The sequence below is a fragment of the Muntiacus reevesi genome, chromosome 1 (assembly GCF_963930625.1).
Source record: "Muntiacus reevesi chromosome 1, mMunRee1.1, whole genome shotgun sequence".
Classification (NCBI taxonomy): domain Eukaryota; kingdom Metazoa; phylum Chordata; class Mammalia; order Artiodactyla; family Cervidae; genus Muntiacus; species Muntiacus reevesi.
The window spans coordinates 45,565,245-45,581,374 of record NC_089249.1 but is presented as its reverse complement, the minus strand read 5'-3'; the positions used below and the strand labels follow the sequence as shown (position 1 = coordinate 45,581,374).

The window sequence follows — 16,130 nt, the reverse complement described above, 5'->3', positions numbered from 1 at the left end:
CCCTTCTCCAGGGGATCTTCCTAACCTGGGGATGGAACCCAGATCTCCTGCATTACAGGCTGATTCTTTACTAACTGAGCTATCAGGGAAGCCCAATTGTGTGTAACTTATTGCAATAATAATAACCCTTCTTGCCTTGATAACCTAGCTGGTAGTGGCATAGGGGGATAGGTAGTTGGGTAGGTATTCAAATCTTGCAGAAGAGTGGGATTTAAAAAAAATTTTTTTTTTAATTTATTTGTCTCTGTTGCTTTGCACAAGTTCCTCATTGTGTTGGCTTCTCTTGTTGCAGAGCACGGTCTCTGAGCTCGTGGACTTCAGTAGTTACTGCACACAATCTCAGGGGTTGCAGCTCGAGGGCTCTAGAGCGCAGGCTCAGTGATTGTGGCACACGGGCTTAGTTGCTCCATGGCGTGTGGAGTCTTCCTGGACTAGGGGTCAAAACCATTAGCAGGAGGATTCTTATCCATGGCGATACAAGGGAAATCTGAGAAGAGTGGGGTTTATATTAACTATGAGTACCAAGGAAGAGTCCTAAATTAGAGAAATGCACAGAGGATGAAAAGTCAAGGATGGGATCTCAAGATGTATGGTGCATGGCTGGGCATTTGGCTGGATGTGGGTCATTCAATAAGGGCGGAATTTGAAAGGAGAGTTTGGGGTTCCTGGTGGCTCAGACGGTAAAGCGTCTGCCCACGACGCGGGAAACCCGGGTTCGATCCCTAGGTTGGGAAGATCCCTTGGAGAAGGAAGTAGCAACCCACTCCAGTACTCTTGCCTAGAAAATTCCATGGATGGAGGAGCCTCGTGGGCTACAGTCCGTGGGGTGGCAGAGTCGGACGCGACTGAGCAACTTCACTTTCTTTCTTTGAAAGGAGGAGCTTGGTGCTGCTGCTGAGTAAAACAGTGGCAGAGGCATTCATGTAGACATTTTACAGCACAGCTCATAAGTTTGGGAGGAATAAGAATGGATGTGGCTCTTCTACCACAAAGAGTTAAGGTGTAATAGCTGCCATGAGGGGAATGCTGGACATCTAATTAACTCCCCTGCAATGATCTCATTGCTCAGGGTTAATGGGCAACGTTTCCCTGAGGTCCTATGGAGGCAGGATGCAGCTGACGACAAGGGTCTGCCACAGTGTAGAGGTTGTAGTATGTGTGGTTCCCACACTTACCTGCCAGTAGGTGTGGACAACAGTAGAGATGGGAGAGGGAGTCTGTGTACCATATGGGTGCGGGCCTGTGTGTGCGTGCTCAGTTGCTTCAGCCGTGTCTGACGCTTTTCGACCCTGTGGACGGTAACCCTCCAGGCTCCTCTGTCCGTGGGATTCTCCTGGCAAGAATACTGGAGTGGGTTGCCATGCCCTCCTCCAGGGAATCTTCCCAACCCAGGGATCAAACCCACATCTCTTAATGTCTCCTCCATTGGCAGGCACATTCTTTACCACTAGCATCACCTGGGAAGCCCAAAGCAAAGTTGGTGCATCATAGCATCTATTTAATCTTTCACTTATGTTGATGTTGTTTAGTCAATAAGTTGTGTCCAACTCTTCTGTGACTCCAAGGACTGTAGCCTGCCAGGCTCCTTTGTCCATGGGATTTCCTAGGTAAGAATATTGGAGTGGGTAGCCATTTCCTTCTCCAGGGGATCTTCCCAACCCAGGAACAGAACTGAATAGAATCTCTGGCATTGGCATGTGGGTTCTTTACCACTGAGCCACCTGGGAAGCTCATATATTTCATGTGTGTGTGTGTGTTTGTGTGTGTGCTCAGTCATGTCCAACTCTTTGTGATCACATGCCAGGCTTCTCTGTCTGTGGGATTTTCCAGGCAAGAATATTGGAGTGGGTTGCCATTTTCCACTCATCCAAGTCTTGGGTCTCCTGCATTGGCAGGCGGATTCTTTGCCACTGCACCACCTGGGAAGCCCTTCATATATTTTAGAGTAAAGAGTCCATCTGCAATACAGAAGACCCGGGTTGGATCCCTGGACAGAGAAGATCCCCTGGAGAAGTGCATGGCAACTCAATCCAGTATTCTTGCCTGGAGAATTCCAAGGACAGAAGAGCCTGGCGGGCTACAGTCCAAGGGTCTGTAGCACAGAGACCCTTGCATAGAGTCGGACCTGACTAACACTTTCACTTCACTTTTCACCTGGGAAGCTGTTCATATATTTCAAGCTCATATATAAAAAGTCAAAATATTAAAAAAGAGTGAGTACACTAGTGTTCAAGTTTGTTTTGATTTTTGTTCCTTTTCTCTCTCCCTTAAAACTTGTTAATACTACCTCTAGTTTTGAAACAGTAAAGATAAACTTGGAGTTCCTAAATCCCAAAAGTGGTCAAAAAAGCTAATCCTAAGAGTAAAGGTCATGACCAACATCTTTTCTATTGTCTTCTGATCCTCTAGGCAAGAATGCAAGAACTTTAAAGGATTTGTTATCCTCATTATCTAAAAATGCAAGAAAGGAGAAACATTGTTATCCCAGTCAGTAAAAATGACCCCTCCAGTCCTTATCAACTGCAAATTTATAGCCTTGGAAGAATAGAGAACTATTTCTTGTTTTCTTTGCTTGAGGCTCAGACATTAAAGGCAGTCTTAGATCAGATAGACAATTTAGACATTTAAGCATTAATATTTTATTTTCTTTGCCTTTGGAGAAAACAGAAAGCTCCACAAATGTGTTATCCAGAAGATAAATTATTCACAAACATTTATTTAAAGCTTAAATTGCCAATCGAGAATGTGTTTCTTAATCATAATTTACAAAATATTGACTATAAAGTTTTATAAGCTATATTTTCTTTCACCTAATTTTAATTTACAAAGTTATTCAACTGTTTAAAATGTTTTTTTTTAAATCTGCCTGCCAATGCAAGAGACAGAGGTTCAATCCTGGTAGCACTTGAGCTCCACAACAAGAGAAACTCACGCACCACAATTAGAGAGTAGCCCCCACTCACTATTCATGTGTTAGTCACTCAGCTGTGTCCGACTCTTTGCGACCCCATGGACTGTAGCCCACCAGACTCCTCTGTCCATGAAATTCCCCAGGCAAGAATACTGCCATGGGTTGCCATTTCCTTCTCCAGGGGATCTTCCCGACCCAGGGTCTCCCAAGTTGCAGGCAGATTCTTTACCATCTGAGCCACTAGAGAAGTCCCCCACTCACTGCAACATGAGAAAGGCCATGGGCAGCAATGAAAAGACCCAGCGAAGCAAAAATATGAATATATTAAATAAATTTTTTTAAAAAGTACTTGGGTAAGTGCCCAAAGATTTACCTGTTTCTTTATTCAACAAATGCATGCGTGCTAAGTTGCTTCAGTCATGTTGGACTCTGTGTGACCCTAATGGACTGTAGTCTACCAGGCTCCTCTGTTCATGAGATTCTTCAGGCAAGAATGCTGGAGTGGGTTGCCATTTCCTTCTCCAGGAGATCTTCCCAACCCAGGGATTGAACGCCTGTCTCTTACATCTCCTGCATTGGTAGGTGGGTTCTTTACCCCTAAGTGTCACCTGGCAAGCCCAGTATCTATTATTTGTGTATTGACTGTCTTACCCCAGTAGAATGTAAGTTTGAGGTCAAGGATTTTTATATGTTCACTTATATATCTCAAATGCTTGGGTCCCTGGTGGCTCAAATGGTATAGAATCTGCCTCCAGTATAGGAGACCTGGATTCAACCCCTGGGTGGGGAAGATCCCCTGAAGGGAATGGCAACCCACTCCAGTGTTCATGCCTGGAGAATCCCATGGACTAGAAGAATCTAGAGAGCTACAGTCCATGGGGTCACAGAGTCAGACACAATTAAGCGACTAACCCTTTCATCTCAAATGTTTAAGACAGTACCTGCACAAATATTTATTCAATAGATGAATGAAGTTATTAATGTGTTAGAAGATATATACTATGGACAACATAGAATAGAGTAAAAGAGACTGCAAGCTGGGGAACAAGTTATAAATTACAAGACAATGATAGAGACTTCCCTGGTGGTCCAGTGGTTAAGAATCCTCCTTCCAGTGGAGGGGAATGTGCAATTAAACAATAGGCAACAAGAGGGATTACAGTCAAAAGGTCTTTTAGTTCTTCCTCAATTTAAATCTTAATGAGGTGTCTCTTTGGCACAACTGGTTAGCACTTTCGACTGTTAACAGAAAGGTTGGTGATGCACCCAGTGATGCATCTTTCCCACTATTTAGGATGCAGAGGATTTTATGTTCTCTCTGGACTTCCCTTTGTGGTCCAGCTGTTAAGATGCCACACTTCCCCTGCAGGTGGCGTGCGTTCCATCCCTGATCAGTGAACTAGGTTCCCATATGCCTCAAGCCCCCAAAATGAGAAAAAAATTAGCAGATGAATAATCCAAGTGAAAAATGGACAAAAATATTTCCAAAAGAAGTTCAAATATCCAAGAAGCATATGAAAAATTGTGAATTATGTTAAAAGTTGAGTATATTAAATAGAAACAATTAGGCATTTCTCCCTAATGGGTTAGGAACCACAAAACCAGTACTGGAGAGGCATCATCATTGTATTGAGGAAAAATCCATTGAGGAAAAAACGATTCTTAGTGTCATGTTAGAGGGCTCTGTAATGAGTGCTGTATTATTTGAGAATATTGACTTGTGTCATATTACAAAATAAAAACATACAGAACAGCTTATGCATGGTGTAAGGGAGGAAAAAAGTTTTTCTTGAACCTCTTAGTGTCTCTGGCTGGGTCTTAAACTGACAAAGACAGATTAATAGGGAAAAGCACACAAACTTATACAAAAAAGTTTCATATGAGGGACTGCCCTGGCTACTGGTTATAACTCCAAGCTTCCATTGCAGGGGACATGAATTCAATCCCTAGTCGGGGAACTAAGACATGCAGCATGGCCAAAGGAAAAAAAAATCTAAATGTCAGCTGATAATTGCTACCTTATTTAGTAGCTGCTGGTCCTGCAAAAATAAAATACTTCAAACTAAAAGGAATCACAATGAATGGAGAGAGTAATATACTAAGAGCAGAGCTGTCTCTCAGTAGTTCTATCAGAAACAATTTGAATGGTGTGGACACAGACTATGCTACAGAAGGGTCTTGCTGCTGATAACAAATAGTGGTGGCTGATAAAACTCAAAAGGTTGTCTTTAATAATTGACACACATAGACACACAAAACCCCTTGAAAATGGTGATAAAATTTGATAAATTCTGATAGAGTTTCACAACTCTCTAACTTAGGGTTACATGGTGCTAACATGATATCTTCCAGTGGTATTATTATTCAACTCTTTTCCAGACAGGTAAATAGATAAAATAATATTAGATGATTTGATGGGTAACATTTTAGTTAAAATTAATGAAAAACAACGGAGATTTTTAAAAAATTTGTTTACATCCAGGATCAAAATCACTTAATTACTTACCCTTACACTATAGTTTGACGTGTTATTTGTGGAAAGCAACTCTGGTGTAACCAAGAACCCCTTTTGTTCTCTGAAGATGGATTTGAGAATGTGACTTTGAAGGCTAAAACTAGTAACCTGAATGTGGAACACTGAATAACTACCCCCCGTAGGCTTCCATATCCTAAACCCCAAAACCTGTGAATAGGTTATCTTATATGCCAAAGGAAACTTACCAACATGATTAAGTCAAGGATCTTGAGACGGGAAGATAATCCTGTATTGAAGTGTTGTAATCACAAAAGTCTTTTTTTTTTTTTTTCACAAAAGTCTTTACAGGTGGTAAAGGAGATCAGAGTGAGAGCTATCTGAGGGTGTTACTCTGCTGGCTTTGAAAATGGGGAAAGAGATCACTGGCCAAGGAATGTAGACATGCTCTAGAAGCTGAAGAAGGCAAAGAAACAGATTCTTCTCTTGAGCTTCCAGGAAGAACACAGCTCCAAGCTATCCATTTTTTTTTGGGGGGGGGGCCTCTTGGCTTGTGATCTGACTGGGGATTGAACCCAAGCCCCCTGCGCTGAAACTGTGGGGTCTTAATCACTGGACCTCCAGGGAAGTCCCCACATAGCTTTAAGTTATACCTTGATTTTAACCCATTAAGACCAATTTTGGACTTCTAACCTCTAGAACTGTAAGATAATAATTTCTGTTGTTTTAACCTACTAAATTTCCAGTAAATTTTTCTTTTTGTGATTTCCAGTAAATTTTATAGCAGCAATAGGAAACTAATATGCTGAGTCAAATCAATAATTTAGAATATTGCTTTTCAACCTGTCTATGGTGAAGGTTCAGCTTGTTTTATTTATTTATTTATTTTTAATTGATTTGGCTCTGTCAAGTCTTAGCTGCAGTGCCAGAGTTTACTGTGGCATCTTCCTGGACTAGGGATTGAAGCCAGATCCCTTGCATTGCAAGGCAGATTCTTTACCAATGAGCTGCCAGGGAAATCCCAGCTTGTTGTTTTAATCTTGAATCATGGATTAAAATACCTATAAGATATAATTGAAAATTTACTAGAAATTAATAATTTAAAACACAAAATTGAACACCATTTAAAAAATAATAGATTAATCTGACATAACAATAATTTGTCAAATTGCTCTAAACATCCTTTAACACTTGCTTTCATTTTCTGAACTGTTGTCCACAAGTAACAATTTGCAGATGAGTAGGACCGAGGCCCATACTGTGAGTAGCTTTGTTTCAGGAGACTGTAATATTGAGTGGTGTCGGTTTGTGGTGACAATGCCTAGAGATCTCAGCAGAACATCTAAACCTCAATTTGTGATGATCACATAGGAGGTACAAAATCCTGCACTGAGGATTTCTGATAACCTGATGCTGACCATTACTGAAAGCACTCTTTTTTATTTTTTACATAAAAAATGTATTTGCTGTCATCCAAAAGAGTGTCAACAATAGAAATGTACATTTCAAAGGAAATGTACAAATGACTTAAAAAAAAATCAACCTGAATAATTAAAGTAGTTCAGGAAATCCCCTGGCAGTCCAGTGGTTAGGACTCCAAACATCCACCATGCTGGAGGCAAGGGTTCAATCCCCAGTCAGGGAATTAAGATCCCATATGCCATGTGGTATGGCCAATAAAAGAAGTCTAAATGAAGATAGATGAAGTATTTATCAGTTACATCTCATCTTAAAGAGCTAAAGGGAAAAAAAAAAAAGCTAAAGAAGGAAAGAAAATATCCAAGACCAGCCAGAGTTATTAAAACTAAACTCTCATTCACTACTGCTGGGAGTACAAATTGATATTTTATTTAAAACAATTCATCCCAAAGGAGAAAGACCCTTAAGTTTTTATGTACATTGAATTGATAATTAGACATAATTTAGTAAGAACATCATATGAAATGCAAATAGAACTTGGTTTGGCTTGTCATGAAATGCAGCTAAAGACATGGTTATTTAGTGTCAAAAGATAAATTTCTAAATGATTAAAAATGATATATTAATATAAAGTAATATTATTACATAGTCATTAGGTTGATTCTAAGGGATTTTTATTCATTATTGTTTTACTTTTGCTTTAATAATAAGATAAAAATACTCAAGCTGTTAAATGGCAAGAATGAGGTTTTAACAGCATGTGAGTTCAGTTCAGTCGCTCAGTTGTGTCCGACTCTTTGCAACCCCATGGACTGCATAACATATGGCAAAAATATTAACCCTGTGAACCTTCTGTTTTTTCCCCCCTAACATCCCCTAACTACTTCTACTCAGACTATTGTTGTTAATCTTCAGTCACTAAGTTGTGTTGAGCTCTTTGCAGCCCCATGGACTGCAGCGCACCAGACTTCCCTGTCCATCACCAACTCCCCGAGCTTGCTCAAACTCATGTCCATCGAGTTGGTGATGCCATCCAACCATCTCATCCTCTGACCATAGTTCTCACTAATCACTCACCCACCAAACATAATTATAAATAATATATTTAATGGCAAAATACATCTAAGGAAATGAAAAACTCCTTTTCTTCCCCCATCTTTTCATGTGTGTGTGTGGCATGTGAGATCTTAGTTCCCTGACCTGGGGTGGAACCTGTGCTCCCTGCAGTAGAAACACGGAGTCCTAACCACAGGATCACCTGGGAATTCCCACAAATTTGTTTCTTGACGTCTACCTCAATTTTAAAAATTGTCTTTCTGAACATTTGTTTTTAATGTGTGTGCTTTGCAGATGCCCTCAGCAAATTCTTTGTCTTCTTATTTGGATAATTCCTCATTGCTTGGGTCATTCCTGTCTTTTCTAAGAGCTAGTAAGAGCAGTGTGCATGATCACCAGAGTGTGGGCTATAATCAGTACAGAAAATCTCAATGAATTTTCCTTAATTCCTAAATATTCTCAACTTTCCTAAGTCCACACTAATGCTACGGCGCACTGTCATGTTTAGAGATGAGGGAGAATGTGTCTAGAAATCTATTGAGTTAGAAAAGGTTTAAAAAAACAAAACAAAAAAGTTCCCAGGTCAAAAAAAAAAAAAAAAGAAAATTCCCAGGTCTTTTATTACAGGGAAGTAAGTAAGTAGTAAGTCAAGTCACTCAGTCGTGTCCAACTCTTTGCGACCCCATGGACTGTAGCCTACCAGGCTCCTCTGTCCATGGGATTTTCCAGGCAAGAGTACTGAAGTGGGTTGCCATTTCCTTCTCCAGGGTATCTTCCCGACCCAGGGATCAAACCCGGGTTTCCAGCATTGCAGATAGACGCTTTACCGTCTGAGTCACCCCAGGGACTCATATATGTACAAATAGCGGTAGGAGGATATGAGTGAGCTCAGATTGTCAGGTTGGAGAAGCATCATTATATATTTGAAGTTTTCCGTATTTCTTTTTCTTGTTTGTTTTGAATTAATTTTTATTGGAGTATAGTTGCTTTACAATAGTGTCTTAGTCTCCACTGTACAGCAAAGTGAATCAGATGTACGCGTACATATAACCCCTCCTTTTTGGATTTCCTTTCCATTTAGGTCACCAACAGAACATTGAGTAGGGTTCCCAGAGCTATACAGTTAAGTTGTCATTGGTTATCTATTTTATACATGTGTATATATGTTAATCCCAATCTCCCAATTTCTCCCACCCTTTCTTCCACCTTTGGTGTCCATAGATTTGTTCTCTGTGTCTATGTCTCTATTTCGGTTTTGGAAATAAAATCGTCTATACTCTCCTTAGTTCTTAAAATAAGTTTCCCCAATTCTTTTTTTTTTTTTTTTAATAGCGAAGAGTATTTTAATTCTTGTCCTTAGGAACTATAAACACTAGCATGATTTGGAAATGAGACTGTACCAAACACCGGCCAGAGAAGAATCATCCAGTCTACGGCTTCTCTTTCATCTGGTCACTCAGAAATATAATATTATCAGCTATAATTGTTGTTGCTTGTCGTCTCACATTATTTTTATCCGTATATTCACCATAGTCTACTTTCCCTTCCACAAAAATTCGAGACCCCTTTTTCACATACTGATACGCCACGTCTCTGAGGCCCGGTCGGAACACTGAAATTCTATGCCATGTTGTCTTTTGACTGACATCACCCATTTGGTAGGTTTCATTCTCCCCTGATCGCCACATCTCATTTGTTGCTAGGGAAAATATTGTGACTGGGTTTTTTTCCTTCTACCTGTCTCATGACAGGGTCCTGACCTACACGACCAAGCGACTGCACACTTCAGACTCATGTCTTACAAACTGGCGAAGCACCTGAGGCTCTGGGCCGCACAGCCTCCCCCCAGTTCTTTACCTATGGGACTTTGTTTTGCCACTTCTGTGTCCCTAGTACTTATAACAGTTTTTAGACACCCAATTATTTGTTCTGTGATTGGCAGCAGCAGCCAAAGCACTTTGTACTTCAGAGGTCAAGACTACACTGTTTCGTTTAAGTAACTTTTTTCTAATGGTAAAATTAAAACCAATTTATTATAAAAATGAAAAAAATAGAAATTTACCAAAAAATTACTAAGAAATAGCAATTGTTAATGTGTTAATATCAATCTTTCTGGATTTTTTCTGTACTTATTTTTCCAAAATTGGATTATTTTTCTATATATTTCAAAAACTTTTTTTTTGCCTAAATTACTAAGGATAAACTTTTCCTGGGTAAGTTTTCACACCACATGTGTTCTTTTATAATATTATTTATGGCTGAGTAATAATAAAACTTATGGATGCTCCATGATGCACTTAATATTATACAGTTAGGTTGTTTTTAAGTTTTCTCTATAAAAATATACTAAAATGGGGACTTCCCTGCTGGCCCAGTGGTTAAGACTCTGAGCTCCCAATGCAGGGGGCCCAGGTTCAATCCCTGGTCAGGGAACTAGATCCCACATGCTGCAACCAAGACCTTGTGCAGCCAAATAAATGAATAAATATTTTTAAAAAACCCTGGATCTCATTTCATAATATTACAACATAATATTATAACATAATTCTTTACTATTGAAATGAACAATATCTGTATGAAGAAAATCTTTACTAAAGGACATAAAGATTGCTAAGTATTAAAAAAAATATATACTAAAATAAACACATTCATAATTCTTTGTCTACTTCCATTACTTAATTCACTCCATGAATATTTATCAAGTACTCATGATTTGTTCCTGACCTTTTGTAGCTTACATTCTAGTGGTTCCAAATAATATTCTAAAAGTGGAATTGCTGATTAAACCATTTTTTAAAATTTTTTGGTAAAATGTACGCAATGCCAGATTTATTGGTTAATTATTCTTAAGTGTATGGTTCAGTGGCATTAAGAACATTCACATTGTGCTACCATCGCTACCATTGATTTTCATGTCTTTTTTCACCTTGCAAAACAAAAGCTCTGTATTTTTTAAAGAATAACTCCCCATTCCCCATTCTCTCCTCTCCTAGCCCCTGGCAACCACCATTCTACTTTTGTCACCATTAATGTGACAACTCTAGTTATTTCATGTAAGAAGGACACAATAGGGATTTGCCTGGTGGTCCAGTGTTAAGACTCTGCTTACAATGCAGGGCACGTAGGCTCAATCCGTAATGGAAACTAAGATCCCGCATGCCACAGTGTGGGGTCAAAAAAGAAAAAGGACACAATAATTTTAAAACATTTTATATATATTGCAAACTTTTATTCTAGGTATGCTATATTAATGTATATACCGGAGATGAGTGTAATAATGTTTGTTTCCTTGCTTCCTCATCATTTTTTCACCCTGCTAATTGGATAGACAGACATTGTATTGCTTTAATTTGCTTCTGTTGTTTAGAAATCCCCCTTTTTTTTTTAATTGAAATATAGTTTAGTCGTTCTGGTGTACCACAAAGTGATTCAGTGGGGGGGGGGGGGGTGTATTCTTTTTAATATTCATTTCCATCTTAAGTTATTACTAGATATTGAATGTAGTTCCCTGTGCTATCCAGCAGAACCTTTCTGTTTTCTGTTTTATATATAGTAGTTCGTATCTGCTCGGGGAAGGCAATGGCACCCCACTCCAGTACTCTTGCCTGGACAATCCCATGGACGGAGGAGCCTGGTAGGCTGCAGTCCATGGGGTCGTGAAGAGTCGGACACGACTGAGCGACTTCACTTTCACTTTTCACTTTCATGCTTTGGAGGAGGAAATGGCAACCCACTCCAGTGTTCTTGCCTGGAGAATCCCAGGGAAGGGGGAGCCTAGTGGGCTGCCGTCTATGGGGTCGCACGGAGTCGGACACGACTGAAGTGACTTAGCAGCAGCAGCAGTTCGTATCCGCTAATGATAAACTCCTAATTTATCCCTTCCCCCACTTTGGTAACCATAAGTTTATTTTCTATGTCTGAGTGTGTTTCTGTGTTATTTTTATCTGTTTTTTCAGTCTCACTGAAGGGATCCTAGTTCCCCGATCAGGGATTGAACCCCTGCCCATGCATTGGAAGGGCAGAGTCATAACCACTGGACTGGAATAGGTCTGGGACTAGGTCTGGGAATTCCCTATTTCTGTTTGGTAAATAAGTCTATTTATCACATTTAGCTTCCACATATAAGTAATATCATGTGATATATATCTTTCTTTGGCTTACTTCACTTAGTATGATAATCTCTAGGTTCATCCATATTGCTTAATTTGTTGCTTTTTATTATTAAAGTTGAATATTTTTCATGCTTATGATCACAATAATTCTGTGAAACTGATATATTTCCCATTTCATTGATTAAAAAACCAAAGGCCAGGGAAATAATTTTTTCAGAACTTCATAGTCAGTAAGGGATAGAGCTGGGATTTTAAGTCCATGACTTCAAAACTGGTTCTAGGGCTTCCCTGGTGACTCAGTGGTGAAGAATTCACCTGCCAATATAGGGGACATGGGTTCCATCCCTGATCCAGGAATATCCTACATGCCATGGAACAACTAAGCTGGTGGACCACAACTTTTGAGCCCATGCTGTAGGGTCCATGCTCTGCAACAAGAGAAGCCACTGCAATGAGAAGCTCTCACACCAAAACTAGAGAGTAGACCCCACTGGCTACAACTAGAGGAAATCCCACACAGCAATGAAGACCCAGTGCAGCCAAAAACAAATATATAAATTACACATATATGTCAGTTCAGTTCAGTTCAGTCACTCAGTCGTGTCCCACTCTTTGCGACCCCATGTTTATATATATATATAAAATAACTAGTTCTAGCCCTCCCTCTCTCTTTCTCTCCCTCCCCTCCCCACTCTCCCTCTCCATCTCCCTCTCTCCCATCCCCTTCTCTCTCTCACTCTGTTTCTATATATCTCTCTCTCCCTCCTTCTCTTCCTCCCTCCCTCTCTCTGTCTCTCTCTCTCCCCCCCTCCCTCCTTCACTCCCTTTGACCTCTCTCTTCCAAATGGGGGCACAGGGAGAAGATGGCTATCCAACCAGAAAGGGGGCTCTTGTGGGAACCCAACCATGCTGGCACTCTGACATTGGACTTCCAGCCTCCATAATAGTGAGAAAATAAATTCTTATTGTTTAAGCCAAAAATAAAATAAAATAAAATAAAATAACTAGTTCTACAATATTTAGCCATATTGTCTTACTTTTGATTTTCTCATTTGGGCTGAAAGTCTAGAATATATTTTGTGTGTGTGTACCTTTTATTTTTTAACTTTTAAAATTTTTATTTTTTATACAATTTTGAAAGGCTACTTTCCATTTACAGTTATTACAGAATATTGATTATATTCCTCATGTTGTACAATACATCCTTGAACTCATAGCCGGTATTTCGTACCTCCCACTCCCACACCGCTATAGTGCCCCACCCTCTTCCCCTAGAGTTACAGTGTTTTTGTTTGTAGAACCCTTAAAGAAGACCAAATTTATTGCTATGATTTTATGGGGAAAGAAAGTGAGGCCCAATTGGTTAATGCTTTATGACATCTCTGATCATTCATATCTTATTTTAAAAATGTCCATGTTTTTCAGGGAGAAGTCAATTCTGATTCCATGTTGAAAACTGTTTCTTTGACTCTAACCCTTGTTTTTGCTGTCTTTGTTATTATAAGTACACATAATGGGCTGTCTCAGAGAATTCTGTCCCTCTGCCTGACTGTTAAGCTAAAGTGCCTTTGTTCATAACCTTGTCCACCTGTAAATGGCAGGAAGAAAAAAATTAACACTTCCCCCTGCCTGAGGCTTGCCACTGTAGGAGACATTTGCAAGATATTAAATGGTCCTTTTACTTTGCTTCCTCACCTCTCCACATCTCTGATCCATAAAATAATTGGGCATCCAGACCCCAAGAGGATGGTTATTTTGAGATGTTTGTCTGCCATCTTCTTGGTCAGCTGGCTTTCTGAATAAAGTCATATTCCTTGCCTCAACACCTTGTCTCTTGATTCACTGACCTCTTGAGCAGTGAGCAGAGCAAGCCTGGACTTGGTAACACGTGCTTTGGTATGTATCATAAAGTGACAGTGAAGTCGCTCAGTCGTGTCCAACTCTTTGTGACCCCATGGACTGTGGACTACCAGGCTCCTCTATCTATGGGATTTTCCAGGCAAGAATACTGGAATGGGTTGCCATTTCCTTCTGCAGGAGATCTTCCGGACCCAGGGGTCGAACCTGGGTCTCCCACTTTGTAGGCAGACGCTTTTACCATTTGAGCCACCAGGGAAGTCATGTATCATAAAAGACTGAGTGAATTGTCTAAAATTACAAGGTCATTGGAGGAGCCTTAACTAACTCAGATCCCCCATTCCTGATCCTGTTGCTTTTTCTGCTATATGAGGTGCCTACACACTCAATTATTGCTTTCTTTCCCTTGATCAAATGCCACTTTAATAAATAATAATGACAGCAATATTTAATATCTATGGTGCTGGAGAAGACTCTTGAGAGTCCCTTGGACTGTAAGGAGATCAAATCAGTCAATCCTAAAGGAAATCCATCCTGAGTATTCTTTGGAAGGACTGATGTTGAAGCTGAAGTTTAGCCACCTGATGCGAAGAGCCGACTTATTGGAAAAGACCATGGTGCTGGGAAAGATTGATGCAGGAGGAGTAGGGGGCAACAGAGGATGAGATGGTTGGATGGCATCATGGTCTCAATGGACATGAGTTTGAGCAAACTGCAGAAGATGGTGAAGGACAGAAAAGCCTGGGGTGTTGCAGTCCACGGGGTTGCAACGAGTCAGACACGACTGAGCAACTAAACAACAACAAATTAATGTCACCTTGCTGTTTCTTTTTTGAAAAGCACTTGTTATCATTTAACGAATTTCCCAGCATGTGGCTTCCAGCCACCAGGACACAAGCCCCATCTACACCCTTAATCTTCTCCTCAGCTCTTCTGCTGAAGAATTTGACCTTCACAATGACAGGCTGCTTTGGGAGTTTTCCCTTCCCCAGAACTTTGTAGTAACTCGACAATGCCACATTAATGATAGGAGGAGCTCCAGTCTTGTTCTTGGCAGCATTCACCCATGTCTGCTCACTGACCTATGTCCACAGTTTATCAAGATTGACAGTTGGGCAGAAACTCTGGTTCCACTTGAGTGGTAATCTCTCATATCAACTTTCCCAAAGTAACCTGGGTGATATTGAAGTTGATGCTGTAGTGATGCATGGCACCAGCATTACCTTGGCCTCCCGGGTGTTTCCAGTGTTTGCCAGTGTGGCCGTGGCTGTGGCTCATGGGGCCCCGAAGTCTTCCTTAGTCAGGATGGCATGTTGGCAGCCTTTTATGGAGTGCTTACCATTTGTCAGACATCCTGAGCTTCGCATATGCATTATCTCTTCAGACCCCGTCAGCAACTCAGCAAAGAATGCTCTATTCTCACTTCACAGTTGAATGATTTGCCCGTGATCACACAACTGGTAAGTGGTCGAACTGGATTTTAAATGAGCTGATCTGATTCTTTCTTTCCTTTTTTTTGCTATGCTGGGTCTTCATTATGGCAAGCAGACTTCCCTAGTTGTGGCACGTGGGCTTAGTTGGCCGCGGCATGTGGGATCTTAGTTCCCCAACCAGGGATTGAGCCCATGTCCCCTGAATTGCAAGGCAGGTTCTTAACCACTGGATCACTAGGGAAGTCCCCAGTTAGTCTGATTTCTGACTTTAAATCAGGAAAGTTAAATGGAGAGAATCAAAGTGCAGACTCCATTTATTGTTGAAAACAGGTGGGGTTTGTAAACTAAATGCACTAGCTAGGGTGCAAGTAGGAGTTGGAGAAATGGGAATGGAGAAAATGTGGCTATCCAAAAGAGCAAGACCTTTGGAAATAGTGCCAATTCAGTCATTCATTTTTTTTTTTTTTTAATTGCACAGATACCTATTGAATGTCAGCTACGTGGCAGACACTTTCCTTGGCAGTGGAGAAACTTTGAGGAAAAGACACATCCCTTGTCCTTGCCCTCTTGTAACTTATATTCTATTAGCTTAGAATAATATTCTAGAAATGGAATTGCCGATCAGTAAGGACATACAGTCCTTCTTGGACTTATTGTTGACCAAAAAGGACATATGACAAATAAGGGCGTATAGTATGGCACAGGGAACTAAACTCAATATTTTATAATAACCTATAAGGGAAAATAAATTGAAAAAGCAATTAGTTTGATATTATATAATTCAAACTGAATCACTTTGATGTACACCTGATATACAACATTGTACATCAACCATGCAAGTATGCTCAGTCGTGTCCAACTCTTTGTGA

The 16,130-nt window shown here is 40.3% G+C and overlaps 1 pseudogene; it reads right to left on the bottom strand.

Moving 5' to 3' along the window:
* Window positions 1–1,071: 1,071 nt before the first annotated feature.
* Window positions 1,072–15,115, bottom strand: LOC136168343 (large ribosomal subunit protein uL15-like; annotated as a pseudogene).
* Between the last annotated feature and the right edge of the window lie 1,015 nt (window positions 15,116–16,130).